A 10,224-nucleotide genomic window follows, 5' to 3' on the forward strand; every position below is an offset into this window, starting at 1 on the left:
AAAGGCAGTTTCTAAACTCTCACATATAAATGTACATTAAATATATGCTGTCATTGAGGGTTGAATTAGGAAATCACAAATAAAATAATTCATGGTCCTTGTCACGAAATTTTCAAGTAAGAAGCATATAAAGGCTATAAAAATACCGTAGATGAACACTGAAAGAGACTAGATATTAGTGAAACAGATACTCTGTACGCTAGGACCGTATATAGAATGGCTCTGTTTATTTCCTCGAAGTTTGCAGTCACAGTGAAATTTACATATTAATAATTTATTTTATCCCTCAAATATACTTAGAATTACTAGTCATATGTATAAAAATACACATATATATTTATGAGTATATATAAAGTGCTTTTTAATTGGAGTTTTGTAAAACTGTGCATTTATTGTATGTGGACAAATATATGAAAATAAAGTTAATATTTTATAGATATATTTTCTGATTTTTCACTAGAAAAATTTAGCTCTCCAATGTGCAGAGGTATCTAGAAAGTAAATGAGAGAGTCGAAAGGGTTGTATTAATATAGCGAGCCATCTTAGTCCTCTAGATTTGTACCAAATCACAAATAAAATAGATAATTCCTTCCCATTGTCAATGTAAATCAGATTTTTAAAGTTGGTTGAAAAGAGTTATTTCTATCCGTTCCATCTTTTAATTTCTACTTACAGTTCTCTTATCTTGAAAAAGCAAGAGTGAACAGGATGATGGTAATAACTGTCCTAAATCAACACTAATTTAAGACAACTATGGCAAGGATTTTTTTGTGTGCACATTGAAATGAAATAATTTGGCTGTTACAGGTGGTGTAATAACATATACCCTATAAAGACAGATTAAGGTGACATAGAGATTCTCTTGAAACATTAATTCTGAATATCCCATCTTTCTATTTGAGCTCCAATAAGAGCTTAAAATTTCAGTGTGTATACTCTTAATAAGAATAAAAATATATAAAATAGACTTACAGATAAAATAATGTTTAATGTTGAAAAAATTACTAAAGAGAAACAAAGCTTTACAGTATTTGATGATGTCAATAAACGAAACAAAGAAAAATGCAATTAGAGGAAGACAAAAAAAAACATCCCTTCAGAGGGTTTCAAATCAGTTACATGATGAAGCAAGCTGTCACCTCATTTAGGGATATTGCTTTTTGGGTTTGTGCATTAATTTCTGCAGAGTTCATGAATTGCGTAGTCTGCTTAAACACAATATGAGCATAGAGAAACTCATATTCTTATTCCCTGTGTAACTGAATTTTCAGATTTATCTGGTACCTTGTTCCATGATCAAAACTGCAGTTTTAGTCAAAGAACTTTGCTCTAATCTAGCTATTTTTCATCACCAAGTAATTTGCCCTGTGCAGCTAATGGAGAAAATGTCATCGTAACACTCACAAGAAAACTTTACAGCTGTGTGGTATTGTCAAGGCAGTTTTATTGTCTTGTGGAACTGCATAACTGTCTTTGAAACTGGTAGAGCCATACAAGGTACAGAAGCAGAAACAACAAAAAGCATAACTTCTCTTGGGAAAGGTGAGAAATGAAAATCTCTGAAAAGAAAAAAAACATGGGAAAAACACTGCAGAAGATGATTGGAAGGGATTTAGTCAATGATTTAAATCATGCAATAAGCATGGCTTGAGTTTCATAGCCTAATCATCTCCCATTGTTATACCAGCTACTTCCCAGGCTCCAAACTGGGAGTTACGTTATTTTCTCATTTTGTGGTAAGAGCAAAATTGGCTGTTATGGAGTAACTTCATGCTGAGTAGCCATCCCTGCATTGTTAATCAAAGAGATTGGCACCAGAGTTTGAGTCCCCAGGTTAATCCAGTTCCCTAAGCTACACTGTTAACAATATTTTTTCCTGTATACTTATTGTGTTTTTAATAGCAGTGCTCCAGTTAAAACATCTGTTACAATCTCTATAATCTAAAGGTAAAGCACAGTGTTGTTATTACTGCATTAGAATTGTTAGATATTCCTTACACGTTTGTATCCAAATAGCAGAACTGAATTCAGGCATAAACCAAATAGTTCCTTAGAGCGGCACACTGGTGAGAGTGGTGAAATCATGGCTTCATGTGAATGGAAAAGAAGAATCCTCCAAATCTCACAGTAGCAGCTCTTCCTCTGTGTGTGGCTTGTTCTGTGTCATGTGGCAGAACTACTTTTCCAGAAGCTAGAATTAGGGTGATGCGGCCAGGCAACTTCCTTTCTGTCAGGAGGAAAACTGTGGTTATGTTGATGCCATGTACTTCCATTTGGTGTCTGCTTCTGCCCTGAGACCTCTTCTACTGAGGGAGGCATACAAGAATAGAAGTGCATAATTTTTGGGAAAGGAATAAGAGTGATGAGGAAACAGTTCTGAGGCTGACAACTCTTTCTCCTTTTCCCAGACTCTCAACAGAAATATTTGGTAGGGAGGAATATGTTTTCTCATTGCCTGGAATGGACGTCAAGGTGCTAGATAGAGGGACCCTATTAAATGTGAAGTCACAAAGGCTCTGGGCACACCAGCTCAAGAAAATCAGTATTTGTTCTCTGCTTTTCCAACTCTGGTACAAAATGCATTCCCTGGTGAGATGCCTAGTCACATCTATGTGTTGCTGACAAAACAATCTGAGATCAATTTTCAAGTATTTTCTTTGTTGTTTGAAAGGCCTGTATCTTCCATTATTTTTCAGATGGTTTAATGAATTACCTCACAATTTGCCTCCAGTATTGGCATGCCCAAATATAAAGTCTGGCCAGCTCTTTAGAAAATTAAAATTCTTAGTCACTTTGTATTACTTGAGTTGTGGCGTGTCCATGGAAAATATTCATTTTGTTAATTTTCCATTTCTTTTGGAGTTAACTTAAAACTGTAAACTCACAGAGGTTTCTGGTGACACTTGCTCCTCAAAACTATTTTTTTGTTCATTAAATGTTTTTTGTTTCATTTAAAAGGGAATGTTCTAATTTGTTACTTTCTACTCAGCTATTGATGAATTTGCTTTTTTTTAAAAAAGTCTTTTTTAGACTTCACTCTTTAAAATAAATGTAAGCCAGTATAAATTTTGAGAAAATTTCACCAGTTTCCTTGGTGAATTAAGATTCTTAGTTTATAGTCTATTTTTTCCACTCCCTTTTACTTACTATGTATTTAAATATTGTTTTAAACTGCAATGTAAGTTTATAATTTTTTATGAAACAGTCAAAATATAAATGCTGAGAAAGTTTAGTATTACATACAGTAGGTGTAAAGAATAACCTTATTTACTGAAGTTCCTGAATTAGGGGGAAAAAATGTAATACTGTTTTCAAACTATCGTTTAATTCTCTTTCTCACATAAAGAAATCACTTTCTTCCTTTCTGACAGAATACAATTTTAATGAAAAACAGAAAATTGTTCTAAACCCATATTAACACTTTGCATCTCCCTTCCTATGATTTTTTATTTAAATTGATCTAAGAATAGGCAGTGTTGCAAAAGATATTTTTTAATATATCTCACACAACTAAGTCCCATGGAAGTAGGTCTGAAAGAACTTTGAATTAAATGTCTCTTCAAGTACATGCATTAGCAGTTCCAAAATGCCAGTTTTTCTGGAGAAAAATAGTATTCTTCTGGTAAGCAAATAATGTATCTACATTAAGCAAAGAAAGGAAAACAAATAAATTAAATTCAGACATTAACACAAAGTTTCTGTAGAGGATGTTGCACTACCGACACAAAACAATTCCAGACAATCTTCAAACTGATGATTCATTTTAAAGATAAAAGTAACTTACCTCCTCTACAGTGATAAGCCATTAACTTCAGAACTGGAGCTTCTAGTGGGTGACTATTTCAAGAATATTAATTTATGTGCTTAAGACATCTGGAAAACAGAGGTACCTAGCTCGAATCTTGAATTTCAGCTCATGTTAATCCATTGTTGGATATTTCTCACCTATTTGGAATGAAATATATAAGTGTATAAGGAACAATTATTCTCTTTAGTACTCTGAGATAAACATCGCCATTGTTAAACTTTTTTCCTTCAAAATAGCAGTGAAAGCACTTATGTTCAAGAGGGGAAAAAACAAGTCATGTGCTGCAGTCACTGAAATGAATAGCAAGCTTTCCAAGACTGGCAAATCTTATATTTCTCCTTTAATACAAAGTCATTTTTGTATTATTGTGGAGTGTTATGAAGTGAAAAGAGCACTGCTCAACATGCCTTGAAAACGAAAAGCTTGCAATCTATAAAAATACTATCTGCCACCTATTTTTCTTATTAGAACATACAGGCATCCATTTTTCTTCAAAATTTGACCTTCCTTTTACCCCAGCTCTTTGCAACTGTTTGGAAAATCAATGGTAAGTTTACAATATCTAGCATAAAGCTTTACATGCTATGGAGAAGAAAATATTTTGATAAGCTAATGGATTTCAATGTCAGACCTCTAAGCAGTTGTCTCAGACAAATTATTTGAAAGATTATTGAAAATATGTATTTTAAAAAAGATGTGTTGTTGTCCATGCAAGGCACAAGAAATTGAATCATCTGCAGTGCTGAATGTCCTTTGCTGTCATTGCAAAATGTGACCCTGTAGTAGAATAAAATCAGTATCCAACTGTCCAGTGTGCCTAGACCTTTCTGAACTTTTCAGCCAAACCAATTATATTTCTTCTTTTCTATTTTTTTCACCATAAAATTTCATAACCTTTCCTGTCAGAGCAATCCATTGAAAATGACAGTATGAAAAGTGGTTGGCCAATAAAAACCTTCTGATCAACACTATAATAAATCCTATCCTTTTCTTCTTGTTTCCTAAGTCTAATCAATGATCAGGAACTGGGCAGCTAGAGAAATGCCAGGATATAGTAAATATCATGTGGTTCTATTATCATAATGATTTTGGATGAGTGCTGCATGGCAACTCGAAGATTATCATTGTATGCTTTGGTTACAACATTTCCAATTACTTCTGGTGGAAGAGGACTTATCAAGTGGAAGCAGCTGCAAAGAGTACAGATGATCAATAACTGGATATATTTTACAGCAGAAATCTTTCTGTACTAATTCCACAATCTGTAGATGTTGCTGTCATAGGTTTCATAAGAAACAGTAAACATAACTGAAATCAATTTCAAGTGTTACAATCCAACTAACTACCAAACATATATACATACATACACAACTGGAGGTAGCAACTGCTGTAGAAGTAACATAGGTAACTTTCTTCTGTGTTTTCACATTAAACTTGCTTCCTGGAAAACATAGTATAGACGCATGGGAGAATGAGTGTTGTAGTTCGTGTGAGTTCTCTCTAGTCATTTGGTAAATTTGTGGGACCAATTTATATTCCAAAGTCTTCTTCCTAGACAGTTGCGTTTGATGAGGATCAGCTGTTATCTCTGGAAACAGTAGGTTGTATTCCCAGGCTCTGTCTTCCCTCATATACTTCCTCCTCGAGACTTGAGTACCAGTATTCTCTAGCCTTTCCAGTTTAAATGGTATTAATTCCCCCTGGGTCTTGGTAGTCTGGGATTCTTTTAAGTAACTTTCTCATTTTAGGCGAGTGTGGTAGGAAAGAAAAGAACATAGTCTTGACCACATATTACCCACAGAATAATAACTCACAGAAATCTCCTTCATGATGGTGTGCAGTGTTCTGAAAAGTCGTCTGTAAGTCTTGTCACCCAATCCTCAGGAAAAAGCTCTCAAGAATTTTCATAGATTTTTGTTTACACATGCCTCTTTTGGAAGGAAAAAAACCAGTCCTTAATTCATTTGTGAAGGTAAAAGACTGAAAGACAATCTTGTTAATTCATTATTTTCTGATTTCTACCATTGATGATCTCATTTACATACAGGAAGCCAAGAGCAATCAGTGTGAAAAAGGCACATATAAAGTTCTGTTGGCAGCTCTGCTTTTCTTCACCTTGTTTTTCTTAGTAAGAGGGTGAACACAAACAAACAAGTGAAAAGTTAATGTGAAACCAAAATGTCTGCAGGGCAAATATAACGGAAGCTTTTCACATGAGTTATAAGACCACGAAACATAGGTAAGAGAAAGCCTTATCTGTCATATCAAATAACATTATTTAAAACCTAAATGAGTTTCTAAATACTGCCTGGTTTTAGCAGATACAGTTTATGTACCTTCTTCAAGTAGGAAAAGTTTAACAGCTGATTTTCTGTCATTACATGGGAATTCCTTAAGTAATTTAAAAGCTGTTTTCTTTAACAGAAATAATTATGTTGTTGATTATATGGAAGGTGACTCAGAAAGCTGCAAATATTTAAAATTAATTAATAATTTTAAAATGTAGTTTGCATGACCATGCAATGTGAATAATCTTAGTATTACCTCTGAGATTTTACAATGAATAGCAGCATATAAATATTTTCCCTGAGAATGTGTTTTTCACGTTGTTTTGTGCAATTTAATTTTATGGCATTGTACCTATACAATTAAAATTGCGTTTTTGTATAAGAGCTAAGGAACATTTTTGAAAAGGCACATCCGGTCTTCTCACCGTGACTGACTAAATATTCTTGGTGACTCTGTTAAAATGAATGCCTAGAAGCAATCCTATCAACACTGTGTGAAATTTGATCTCATTTTACTTGACTATTGAAAATATATCAGCAGATATTTTTAACATTGTTTTCCTGTTCAGTAATAAAAATGTTCTATTAGAATTTTAATGTTTCAGTGGAATGGTTGAACAATCAGAGAATTATAACATTATGAATAAATGAACTTTAACTTTTTGACTCTGTCATTTAAGATATTTTTAACATTTTTCATGTCTTTCATCTTATATTAAGAGTTGGGTCAACTGTCGTCTGATTTTAAATTGAATCCTTGAATTCATTTGAAGGTATCATCAACAACATTGATTACTTCCAGATGAGGTTCAGAATGACTCTGAGGAATCTAGGCTCCGCAAAGTGGTCCATATGGAATGACACATGTAAATCTAAGTCAAGCAACACAATAACTTTATTGAGTTTCTGACACCTGCTTCTGCTGCGGTAGTTGTATTACATTTAGTTTTAGTGGGGCTGATGAGTGAAATTTTCAAGCTAGATATTTGAGAATTATAGCATAGTACTCTTTTCCAGAAGAGCAGTTCATGAGCTAGAGGTGCCTAGGAGACATGTACACTCACTCTGTCAGCAGATCTATGTATGAGATTCACAACACCTCAGGCTAAAGAGACAACAGAGAACTCCAAAGACAGATACTCTCTTTTGAACATAAGCACCTAAACTTAGGTCTGAATGTAGTACTTCGTGAAACTGGTATGCATAACCCATAACTGTCCTTAAATCAGATGAAGATGTGAAAAAAACCCATTTCTCTAATCCTATGGGCCTGGGCTTTATAAACATTCCACATTGATAGTTTCACATATGCTCAGGAAAGTTTAACAAAGTTTATATCCACTGGAGGCATTGCTCTTCAGACGACTTAAACCCTACTTGGGATAGAGAGAGGCTATTTGAACAGGGTCCTTTGCCTAGGGCCTGAAGCAATGAACTCAGAAGTTTCATCAGTGGAACACAAATGGTTTCCAAAACTTATAGCGCTGAGGTCTGTATTCAGTTTTCCTTAATCTGAACAACAGGAGGAAAATGAAGTTTGGGCAAAAAGCCCAAAACAATCAACAACAAAAGTCAATAGAAAATTTAAATTGACAGTTGTCAAAAATTTTGATGCCTAAGATAGGATATTGTTCATATGTATTTTTGTGACATTGCAGAAAATCTGTAACAACTTACATTCCTGCAGCTTTGCTTAACTGTCTGCAGTAATGTTATTTCTTGCCTATTTTTGTCTTGTCACACATATGGAAGATTTTCCGTGTGTTTTATTTATAACTCTTTGACACAAAGTAGATGTAACCAAGATGCAGAAAAATTAGGAGAGAAAAATACAAATAACAAGACTTTAGGCCAGCGAGGATTATGTTACACCTCAGAGTTCACAGCTCAAGTTGTTTCCTGCAGTGATCATTGTATCAGGAAAAATGACCTCTTGGAACTTGCCCTTCTTAACTAAAACTGTATTTTCATTTTACTGTCTGAAAAGTAACCCTTAGACTTTCGGAAACTATGAGAGAACTCTCATAGACTTTCGGAAGTCTATGAGAGTAACCCACAGACCTGAACATTCTCTCAAAGGAAAGTTTTAAGACCCAATAAGAAGAGGCATTGTTGGTAGATCTGGTTCCAGTTTTTGCTTTCATAAATCATATGGTATTAATATTTGTGCTTATAAATGCATATAAGATGCACATGCATTTATAAATATTTACAAATACATTTTAAAATGCATGTGCAAATTAACATATATAATGATTAATGATTAAGATTAAGGTGATCCTGCTCCTCTATGTTGGTGAGGCCTCACCTGGAATACTGCGTCCAGATATGGAGTCCTCAGTATAGGAGAGACATAGACCTGTTGGAGTGTGTCCGAAGAAGGGCCAAAAAAAATGATACAAGGGATGGAACACCTCTCCTATGAGGATGGGCTGAAAGAGCTGGGGCTGTTCAGCCTGGAGAAGAAAAGGCTCCCGGGAGACCTGATAGCGGCTTTTCAGTATCTAAGAGGGGGCTGTAAGAAAGAAGAGGACAGACTCTTTAGCAGGAACTGTAGTGATGGAACAAGGAGAAATGGCTTCAAGCTTAAAGAGGGTAGATTTAGGTTAGATAAAAGTCTTTCACAGTGAGAATGGTGAGGCACTGGAACAGACTGCCCAGAGATATGGTGGATGCCCTGTCCCTGGAGACATTCAAAGCGAGGCTGGATCAGGCCCTGGGCAACCTGATCTAGTGTTGGATGTCCCTATTCATTGCAAGGGGAGTTGGATTAGATGACCTTTAAAGGTCCCTTCCAACTCTAAGGATCCTGTGATTCTATGCTTCTAATACAGTAATATATGAGTAAACAAGCAATGCATATTCTATTCTATTATTCTTTTCTATCATTCTATCATACATCTAGTCTCAAATGTCATTTTCAATATTATCTGTATCCATTTGTGCCATTCTTAGAGCAAACAAAATATTTGTAAAACATCTGCAGTTTTATGCTATTAAAGGGTAGAACATGTTACAATAATTTCTTTTGTGGAGGTTTTTCTTGCAGTTGAATTGTTGACATTTGCACCTATAGAAAATCACCAGGACAGGTGATAATCACTGCTCTGAAATAGCTTGGAGAAGCTGTTTGGAAGGCTCCCAAGAAGAACTGAAGACAGACATCATGTGGTGGCCAAATGAGTGTTTTGACATCAGTTATTGGCTCCCTTTGGAAACAGCTGAGATGAAGCCAAAGACTTGGCTAGAATATGCCGTTTCCAGTGTGAGCTGGAGGATGATGCAAAGCAAATGTAGATGTTCTTTTGAAAAATCAATTGTGATCTTCCAAAGAAAAACACATTTTTTTCTACACAGCTTAATATAGAAGTTTATGGGTGAACTTTTCTTTTCTGTAAAATCTATTTTTGAAAGATTGGTACATACAGTACATAACATATAACACGTAATGTTAGGGAACGAGAAGAGACTTTAGGAAGAGAAACCTGAAAGACATCCAGTATGAACTGAAGTTTGTTGTTACATGATCAAGTCCTAAAACTGTCAGTTCTTTTTCTGAAAGTATTACTGCTTCCTTTAATAAAGTACTGCAGCAGAGTAAGATGCTTGACTTGAAGACTTCAGACAACTGGAGGTAGTCACCTCAGTAATGCAGCAACATGCAATTACCGTATTAAAATAAACCACAACCCCTTGAAAGGCAGCTACATTAAACAAAAAGGTCAGTACAAGAAGTTGATTAAAATTTGAAGGATAGAGTTCAAAGCATAAATATATATGCTTTGAAACGTCTAGTTTTACTGCTTTAAAGAATAACTGAGATGATAGCAAGTTTTAATGATAATCTCTTAAGAAAATAGAGATCTTTAAGAAAAAAGATGAAGCTGAGAAAAAAAAAGTGACCATATTTTTTCTTTTCTTTTTTTTTGGACACATAAATCATGATGATATTTCATGTTTCACTTTTTGGCTGAATGCACTTATAAAATTTTATGCAAAGATTTTTAAAAAGCTATTTTGAATATATCTGAACATTTCCTGTTGTATTAATCTTTATTGAGGATTAATTTTAGAAACTGCACCACAATTCATGAGAAATAAATTTACATGGAAAAAATAGTGATTTA

At 34.5% G+C, this 10,224-nt stretch overlaps 1 long non-coding RNA gene across 1 annotated transcript; it reads right to left on the bottom strand.

Moving 5' to 3' along the window:
* LOC110398837 lies at positions 970 to 8,459 on the bottom strand. Its single transcript, XR_002438657.1, has 2 exons — positions 3,786 to 8,459; positions 970 to 2,228 (listed from the first exon to the last, which is right to left on the bottom strand). It is a non-coding gene; the product is annotated as an uncharacterized LOC110398837 (long non-coding RNA).

Source organism: Numida meleagris, chromosome 4 (genome assembly GCF_002078875.1).
Source record: "Numida meleagris isolate 19003 breed g44 Domestic line chromosome 4, NumMel1.0, whole genome shotgun sequence".
Taxonomy (NCBI): domain Eukaryota; kingdom Metazoa; phylum Chordata; class Aves; order Galliformes; family Numididae; genus Numida; species Numida meleagris.